Source organism: Apium graveolens, unplaced genomic scaffold (assembly GCF_009905375.1).
Source record: "Apium graveolens cultivar Ventura unplaced genomic scaffold, ASM990537v1 ctg5870, whole genome shotgun sequence".
NCBI lineage: Eukaryota > Viridiplantae > Streptophyta > Magnoliopsida > Apiales > Apiaceae > Apium > Apium graveolens.
The window spans coordinates 37,524-47,760 of record NW_027419129.1 but is presented as its reverse complement, the minus strand read 5'-3'; the positions used below and the strand labels follow the sequence as shown (position 1 = coordinate 47,760).

At 36.0% G+C, this 10,237-nt stretch overlaps 1 non-coding gene across 1 annotated transcript; it reads left to right on the top strand.

Moving 5' to 3' along the window:
• The first annotated feature begins 3,558 nt into the window (after positions 1 to 3,558).
• On the top strand, positions 3,559 to 3,665 carry LOC141702905 (small nucleolar RNA R71). Its single transcript, XR_012567293.1, has one exon. It is a non-coding gene; the product is annotated as a small nucleolar RNA R71 (small nucleolar RNA).
• The last annotated feature ends 6,572 nt before the right edge of the window (positions 3,666 to 10,237 follow it).

The following is a 10,237-nucleotide window of genomic DNA, read 5'->3' as shown; positions in this document are numbered from 1 at the left end:
CTGATATGCTCCCTGTCTAAACAAGAACAACTCATCCCATCGATACAACTTCACCTCATATAGGAACTTCTTCCTTTGAGCATAAGAGAATTCTAGGGGAATGACATTACTCACAAGATAGTTCACAATGTCTACAAACCATGGTTTTACATCTTGCACCACAAAGAGTTGCTCGTCAAAAAAAGATTCATTGATCAACGCGTTATCCTGTGAAGCCTTTCCGTGATCTTCCAAACAAGAGAGATGATCCACTACCTGATTTTGTGTACCTTTCATATCTTTGATTTCCAACTCGAATTCCTGAAGCTATAGAATCCATCGAATCAAGTGAGGTTTTGAATCTTTCTTTGAGATCAGATATCGAATAACAACATGATTAGTGTAAACTTTCACTTTTGTCCCAAGAAAATAAGATCAAAGTTTATCAAAATAATAGACAATTGCCAAGAGCTCCTTCTCTGTAGTAGTATAATTCAGCTGAGCACCATTAAGGGTTTTACTAGCATAGTAAATCACATGGAAAATGTTCTTCTTCCTATGGCCAAGAACAACTCCAACTGTAAAATCACTAGCATCACACATCATCTCGAAGGGCTCATTCCAATCAGATGCAGTAATAACATGTGCTTTAGTCAAACTTTTTTTAAAGTCTCGAAAGCAGCCAAACATTCTTCATCAAATTTGAAGGGAACATCCTTCTCCAATAGATTACACAAGGGTTTAGAGATTTTGGAGAATCTTTGATGAATCGCCGATAAAAATCCGCATGACCAAGAAAACTGCGGATTCCTTTAACTGAGATTGGTGGAGAAAGATTTTCATTAACCCCCACCTTGGCCTTATCCACTTCAAGCCCCTTGCTAGACACCTTGTGCCCAAGAATGATACCCTATTGCACCATGAAGTGACATTTTTCCCAGTTGAGCAGCAGATTGATCTCAACACATCTTTTCAGCACCAAACCAAGATTATGAAAGCACTCATCATAAGAAGTCCCGAACACAGAGAAGTTATCCATGAACAACTCCACATTAGTGATAATCATATCATAGAATATGTCCATCATGCATCTCTGAAAAGTAGCAGGTGCACCACAAAGTCCGAAAGAAACTCTACGGAAAGTGAAAGTGCCAAAATGACAAGTAAAAGTGGTCTTCTCTTAATCTTCTGGGGCAATGCAAATCTGATTATAGCCCAAATAGCCATCCAGAAGACAATAATACTCATGGCCAGCCAACCTGTCAAGCATTTGATCAATGAATGGAAGCGGGAAGTGATCCTTCTTGGTGGCTTTATTCAGCTTTCGATAATCCATGTATACTCTCCACCCTGTGACTATTTGAGTAGGAATAAGCTCGTTATTTTCATTAGAAACAACTGTAATGCCTCCTTTCTTAGGCACACACTGTACCGAGCTCACCCATGAACTGTCAGAAATCGGATAGATGATCCTTGTATCCAGCCATTTAAGAATTTCCTTCTTCACAACCTCTTTCATGATAGGATTAAGTCTTTTCTATTGTTCAATTGTTGGCTTACTTCCGTCCTCAAGCAGAACTTTATGCATGCAATAAGAAGGGATGATTCCCTTGATATCTGATATAGTCCATCCAATTGATGATTTAAACTCTAACTCTCAAGAGCTTGTCTTCTTCACTACCTGAAAGGTCAGATGCAATAATAATAGGAAAAGTAGATGCTTCGCCTAAAAAAGCATACCTCAAGTGATCAGGCAGTGGTATGAGCTCAAGTGTGGGAGCTTTCTCAATAGATGGTTTGAGACACTCCTGAGAATTTTTAAGCTCTGATAAGCCAAGAGACTCGAATGGCAAGTGTAATCTTCTTTTCAATGGAGAAGTATTCAAATACTGCAGTTGCTCTACCCCTCTTCATCTTCACTATCAGATTCCCCTGTTAAGGCTCTCTCTAAGCTATCAGTAGGGAATTTCATGACATTGAAGACATTGAACGTGACATCCTGATCCTGAACCCTCATAGTAAGCTCGCCCTTTTGCACATTGATTAAAGTTTGGCCAGTAGCTAAGAATGGTCTCCCCAAAATAATGGGAATCTTCTTATCTTCCTCGAAGTAAAGAATGACAAAATTAGCAGGGAAGAAGAGTTTATCCACCTTAACTAAAACATCCTCCACTACTCCTCGCGAATAAGTGATGCAATGGTCAGCCAGTTGCAAGGACATGTTTACCGATTTTGGATCAGGCAAACCAAGTTTCTTGAAGACAGACAATGGAATTAGATTGATACTAGCTCCCAAATCACACAAACACTTGTCAAAAGATAAGTTTCCAATGGTGCATGGTATCGTGAACCTTCTTGGATCCTTAAGCTTAGGAGGAAGTTTCTGTTGTAGCACATCACTACACTCTTCCATTAGTGCAACGGATTCCAATTCCTCAATTTATAGCTTCTGAGATAGAATACCCTTCATGAACTTAGCATAGCTCGGCATCTGTTCTAGAGCTTCCGCAAAAGGTATGTTAATGTGAAACTTCTTGAAAACCTCAAAAAACTTGGAAAAATGCTTGTCAAATTTCTGCTTCTGAAGTCTTTTAGGATATGGAGGTGGAGGATATACTTGTTTTTCTCATGTATTCAGCTCAAAAAAACTATTTTCAACAACATTCTTCTTCGGTTCCACCTTGCCATCCTTCTGCGAAGCCATTTCAGAAGAATTTTCACTTTTTGGAAAAGGGCAGGGCGCGGGCGCGCTTGCCTTCTGGAAGAAATTTTCAAAATTTGCTTTTTGATGAGTTTGGGGGATTGCGACCTTTCCAAACCTTAGGTTGATTGCCTTAAGCTGTCACTTGGAAAATTTCCTTGTGGCCAGTTCAATAAGGCGTTAGCAATTTTCCATATGTGATTCTCCAGAGTCTTGATCGAAACCGCTTGGCTCTGGCACATAAGCCTCAACTCCTCTGTTTCATATTTTTCATTAGAAGTTTGATTGACACCTCCATGAGATTGTGTTGCATTCCCTGTGGCTGAAATTGCTACCTTGGTGCATACTGTTGTTGAAAACCAGTAGGATTGAATTTCTTGTTTCCAAACTGCTGGTATGGCTTTTGTGGCTATTGCATACCACCCTGATTATTGTTATAGCTGAAGTTTGGATGGTTGCGGTTGTTAGGATGATAAGTAGAAGGAACATGTTGCTGCGACCTTTGAAAGTAGCTCACAAACTGAGCTGATTCACTAGATATAGCACATTGCTCCATAGCATGGGATCCTCCATAAAGCTCAAAAACACTCATTATCTATTAAACACCATTGTTGGTCAGAGAATCGACCTTCATAGTCAACGCTTTTAGCTGAGCAGCTATAGCCGTAGTTGTATCCACTTCCAGAATTCCCGCTACCTTGCCTTGTGGTAGTCTCTGAGTTGGATTCTGATATTCATTAGTGGTCATCAACTCAATTAGCTCAGAAGCTTCCTCGTAGCTCTTAGCCTATAAAGCTCCACCTGATGCTGCATTGAGCAGAGGTCTTGACTATGCTCCCAAACCATTATAAAAGCAATTGATCACCATCCAGTCAGGAATTCCATGATAAGGATACTTCCTAAGCATCTCCTTGTAGTGCTCCCAGGCTTCATATAAAGATTCTCCTGATTATTGCGCAAACTGAGTAAGAGCATTCCTGATTGCAGCTGTCTTTGCCATAGGGAATAATTTAGTAAGGAATTTCTGAGCAAGATCCTCCCAAGTCGCAATAGAACCTGGTCGTAGAGAGTGTAACCAGCTCTTAGCTTTATCCTTCAAATAGAATGGGAAAAGTCTCAATTTCACAACAACTTCAGAAACATTATTGAACTGGAAGGTGTCGCAGATCTTGATGAAATCCCTAATATGCATATTGGGATCTTCCGTTGGAGCACCCCCAAACTGGACTGAATTCTGCACCCTCTGAATTGTGCCAGGCTTGATTTCAAAGGTATTAGCTGCGATAGCTGGCCTGACAATCCTAGATTGAATTTCATTGATCTTTCGTTGAGAATAATCATCAACGCTTTTGTTGCTGCTGCTGGTTCTTCCATTGCAATTATTACCTCTTCTTCAACTTTTTCAACTTCTTCAAAAACTTCTTTTTTCTCTTCTTCAACTTCATCTAGTGTTTCCTTACGAGATTGAGAACGTGTTCACATACAAGCTCTCTAGAGTACCTGAAACACACGAATAATTAAACCTTGTACGATAAAGAATCTGAGTCAGTGAACTTTAACGACCACCGATGACAAGCACATAAACTAAATTTAACACCGATCCCCAACAGCGGCACCGAAAACTTGTTCGGAGTAAAATAAACGCAAAAATACACGCAAGCATACGCAATCACAAGTAGTATAAGATTTAAGTCGAGTTCGTTCCTACAGAGACTGGTTTAGTTTAAGTTCTAATTATGCACTTATGCAATAATGTATGATTATCGTTCACAGTTAAGACAAGTAACAAATTTGAGTTGATTAACTACTTAAGAGATTAAACTAGCATGCTTTAACTAAGAGATTAAAAGTGAATTTCTTATATGAGAATAAAACATGGGATTCTAACTTCATTTAATACTTCATTCAAAGTTTATGTCTTTATCAATAGTATGCGATGGTGATGATAACTAATCAAATAAAATGAAATTAGTATACACTATCTTTCGATATATGCATACCCTACTACTAAACATCCACAATCAAGATAATAATTGAGTAGACTCTAATTATGCTTAGACCCTATATGTCTATAATATTTAAAAACATAATGGTTTAAGGACAAGTTATCTATTGTGATTACATATGGTGTGTAACAAGGTTAAAATTAAACTACGAATTATGCATGTCAATTCATAGATAAACCTATGCTAGCATGGCAGGTTTTAAACCTCTATATTCACCATCGCTTCAATAGAGATTAACAAACAATCTTAGATGTTAGCTACGCATCAAAGACGAATAAGCACAACCAAACTAGGAAATCATAAATCACCATACACTAAAGATTTAAACAATCAATTATTGAAATCCATAAATAAATCTGCTAGAACCCCATGACAACGATTAGTTTATGATCTAACAGATCATCACCATAGGTTCCAATGAAAACATGATACTAAATAAGTTCAGAATACTACGAGATAATATATAAATTACTACGGTTTAGAACAAGAATAAAACAAGCATCCAAAAGTATCGCCTAAATCGAAGAATATAAAAGAATGAAGTAAATCTTCTTCTCCCTAGCTATCCCGTGTACCTAGGTCTTCTTATTGTTCTCCCTAACTTCCTTGCTATTAAAAACGTCTTCTCTTCATTATATATAAGCCGCTGGATCACCTGGACTCTTCAAATCTTCAAATTCAAGTAGAAACGGGATTCTGCAGCAAGTATCAGGCGCGTGCGTGCAGCTTCCTAACGCAGGTGTGCTCCTTCTCTGGAAACATGGGCGCGGGCGCGCTCCTTCAGGCGCGGGCGCGCCTGCTCTCTGGAATTTTCTGCATTTTCTTGTTTTGCGCTCTGATCTTCTCGCAAACTTCTGCAACTCCATTCCCTAATCTCTTATTAGCATAAAATCATTGCAAAGCTCCTTTCCACCTCCTGACTAGTGCCCTGAAATGATGCAATACAAAAACACTAAAAGAGATGTGTCCTAAGTCCAATCATTTATGATGATTTAGGAATAACTTTTATGTAATTTGTTTGATTTCAATTATATTAATAAAAGACTTGTTTTGTTTTTATTACGGGCTTTACATATTTAAGTGTTTAAATAAGATATATACCATAGTTTAGAGTAAAGCTTTTTATGGATTATGATGAGATCATAATAATGAAACCTAAAAGATAATAACTCTGAACTTAAATAGTTCCTGGTCGTAGGATTACTAACTGGTTATGAGTAATCAGTAAAGATCGGTACATACTATGCTTGCTTTATTATGAAAGATGTCTGTTCTCATAGACATTTGTGTGGTGACACTACAACTAGTATGTAGGTGCTTATTATAGAATAAGTTCACTGAACATGACTCGCACAGCTGAACAACTGATGGAGTTCACTCACGTGTCAGCAGTTGTTCACATAGTGATAGTTGTACAAGTATCCTTAGACTTGTAGTCATCATAGTCATCCTGTGTACACCGAACTATACTTTGGTTTAGTTCTTAGTCTCCAGGGACAATAATAAGGGCTCTTCTGGGTGTAGGAATTTGTACACAAAGATAGAGAATGATCAATAAAGGATCTACCCCTTCCAGTGAAGGAAGAGAATGTTCTATGCTGATCCACTTATGCTAGTTCAGGAATCTATGGCCAGAGTGAATGGAATTAGAAAGGAGTTTCTAGTTGTATGAGTTTAATGGAGGATTTGACTGAGTAGAGGGAGTATAAGGTGGATGGTAAGTTGTTATTTGATTGGTGTTGATTTGGTTGAGTTTTGATTTTGCGAAATGTCCCGTTTATGGTCATCGTAATGTCCGCGTAACGTTACCCATTGTAGGCTATTTTATAGCATATGTTCCAAATTGTAAAATACTTATTTTCAAGCACTACTTGTCATGACTGTAAAGAGCTTGTCTTTTAGTTTTTAACCATATAACGATTTTGTTGAGACGATTTACCGTTTAGGAGAAATAATCATTTTAGTAAAAGCGGCGCTAATAGTAAAACCCTGTAGGAGACTCAACTTTTAAAATATTTTTCATCGAGTTAAAATCTTAAGTTTGAAACAAAACTTTTATGATAAATATTAAAAATACCCAATAACAGTTTGGAAGTGGTTTCATAGTTATATATTAATTCTTTGATATTAAAATTGTTAGAGTGCGAGTTGCGTAATAGTAATTCTCAAGAAAGTCAACTCTAGAGGCACTACTTTGACCATCCATTATGGGCAAGATAAAAGGGTAGATTCAAATCAGTTAAAACATGGAAATTGTTGAGGATTCTCATGACTACCTTTTAGTGTAGAGAATGAGCGTAAAGATCATGGATTAAGTATAAGTTGTACTTGTGTTTACTGGACTCGATATAGGTTTGTGGATTAGTATCGATGTCTTGGAAAGAATGAGTTAATGGAGCTGATTATGTTTCTTAGTTTTTCATTAGCTATTGAATCTAATTTAGATTATCATATCAGTTGTTAGAACCAGTCGGAGCAAGTGGAGCTCTGAGAACATTACGGACTGTGAGAACCCTTGAGAGTAAATAACTGGATTTCAGGCAAGTTATCCAACCTCGTACTCTATTTTTTCAATATTATATCCTTGTTTTGCATATAATATATAGGTATATTATGCAAATTTCCTAACCCTATGTTTTACATAATAAAACATTTTATTGTTGTTTATGTAAGTTTCTTAAAACTATATCTTGCTTATCAAAGTATAAATGATTATTATGATGCAAGTTTTCTAACCCTGTATTTTACCTATTAAAATACATGTTTTTTATTTATGCAAGACTTTTATCCTTTAACTGTTAACTTATTGACTTTATGATATTGTTCGTTATAAGGTGTGTGTTTATATATATGCATAGACTAGATATGAATTGAGAATTAATTCGAGGTATTAATGACTACCCTAAATTATGTATGTATAAGGACTTGTGAATCCCTAGAGTAGGGAAGAGTAATTAAGTGAAGTGGATTCAAATGAACAAGTTATTAGCTAATTAATTCTGTTTTCGTTATGTCGACCGGAAGCCGACCTTTCTTCTAACAGTAGTAATCTTAGTTTGAAGATTGCCCCTTCTTATATTATACGATTGTATATTATTCCTTTCTTGGTTATCGGATATTAAGGTATTTAATCTTATTAAAGACTAGGATGGGGATAACAAACAAGTTTATCACAACTTAAACTCATAAAGATGATGTATTCATATTTTCATTATCTCTATTCTTTGAAATATTTTGGGATTAATGAATGATTTAAAATGGATTTTGGTAAATGGAGATTAGTTGATAAAAATTAAATTTAAATAAAGTTAATTTTCTTTAGTTTAATTATTTTTGAAATATTAGAGAAGGAAATCTTAACTAATATTCAAATGAATGGTGAATTCTAAAAGTATTATTTTAAATCAGTGAGTAAGAGATTATTAAATAACTTAGCAATTGTTAAGGCTTCCTGGTCAAATCAAGAATGTTTTTTGATTAATAATATTCCTTAATGGATAACAATTAATGTAATGACTATTGAGATAAATAACAACAATAATGAGAATAAAGAGATAAGAATGATGTGATTGATATATAAAAGATTGAGAGGAAATTGTGGAATATGAAACATGGAATGTTACGAATGGATTAAAATATACAATAAAGATTTTTTATAATGCATGGGACTCGTTAGTGCAGGGATCATTGTACATGATGCCCTAGCAGATGCGACCGGATATGTCTTGGAGATTTTGGTTGCTATACCAATAAAGATTATTGAATTTCAAATTTATAAGAGGAGAAAATATTTATTCTACGGTAGGGATACTTGATAAGCATTATTGTGCTCACCCTTGCTTTATTTATTAAATCTTTCAGTAGTTGGATAATATAGTCAATTATTTTGTACTACGAGGAATGGAATTGGAAGATTCAACCCTGAGATAGCTAGTTCAAAATGATTACTACAGAAGAGAGTTGTATAGGTTTCAGTCGAGAATGTTGAAGCTTGTATTTTAAATCTAGTTGTTTATTCAGTACCCTTGTATAATTAAGATTAGTTGTTAATATAACTTTAGGTAGAGGTTGTAATTAATATTGTGAGATCCTAGATAGTACATTTGGTTTGTAATAACTAATTTTACTTTTAAGAATCATTTCTAAGGCTCTAACTTGTGTGTGTAAGAGATTGGGGTCATTTGGTGTTGTATTATTGGATTGTTAAGTTAATGCAGGTAATATATGTTTGGGCGGTAGCGTAACGACTCAGATCCCTGACCCTGGAGTTAGGGTTGTTACAGAAATGGTATCAGAATGATAAGTTATAGTATCTGGAGATGAGAGTGTTAGGAGTTATACCTAAATAAGAGAGTAACGCAAGAACTTATATAGAGTTCATTAATGGATTACCGGATGTAGTGCCAATGAGTAAGTTAAATTGAAAGGTTGACTTGAGGTCATATATTTAGACCAATAGAATATTTAAGAGACCGTCATAATTATGGAAAAGTGGTTGAATCTTATATGAATTATTAAGGACTTTGATATGGAAAGCACAACAGAGACTCTAGAGCAGTGAAGGTAGAGGTGGTATTGCCAATACCACTGGTTGAATTCACTAGAACGAAACGTGTCACCCGTAGTTCTTCATAGTTTCCAAGAGGAGGCAGAATATGGTAGAGCGAAGATGTTTAAACTTCATTATGCAAGTAAGGTTATTTAGTATCTGAATTAGTTCAAGGCGTTGACTTATCCATGAGATAGGATTCCCCACGAGCAGGGATTTAATTAGAGATAGTGTCTACTATGTCATTGAGGATTCTGTTGCCTTGAGGAAGATGTATATGTATGTATTAGGAGAATATTATATTAAGGCCAACGTGGTTGGACGATGTCACAAATACGCTTCGTACGATAGGCCATGATGGTTCGACTCAAATATCAAGAATGATGGAAATCGATGGCATGACTTTAATGAAGTGCATAGGGTTACAACGAGAAATACAGTGATCCATAATTGCAATCTTTTGATATGACTCTGGAGAGCGAAGATGAATATATTGACTAGTACACCTCCATTTTCTGTGGACATATCGATTCGATCGTGGAAGACTCAAAGTTGGATGACTGTAAGGGGATGACGGATATGCGGACCTCAATCCAGTGAATAACTTTGAGATGATTTTGAGGGACTGTTTAGTCAGTATCCTATATTATTAAGGTGAGGAAATGGGATCATACTAGTACCGATAATGTTAGAATTTACGAGGACCGTTGACCTATTTTGGTATCTAATGGCCGGTGCACTATCCCATCTAAATTTTATTTATGGACCGTGTTACCTTGATTAAGTTTATATCGGGTAACCCTTCTTGCTTTCTACTTAAAAAGTCGGCTGTCATAAATAATTGATATATTCATTTGATATCTTTTCCTTCTCCTCTCATTACCTCTACGGTTTGACTACGGAGAATTAAGTTATCATTGCTTATCAGAGTGCTTTATTCGTGCTTCAGGATGACCAGAAGGGGAACCGACATTTCTTCTAGCATTCTAGGTCTGTACTTTT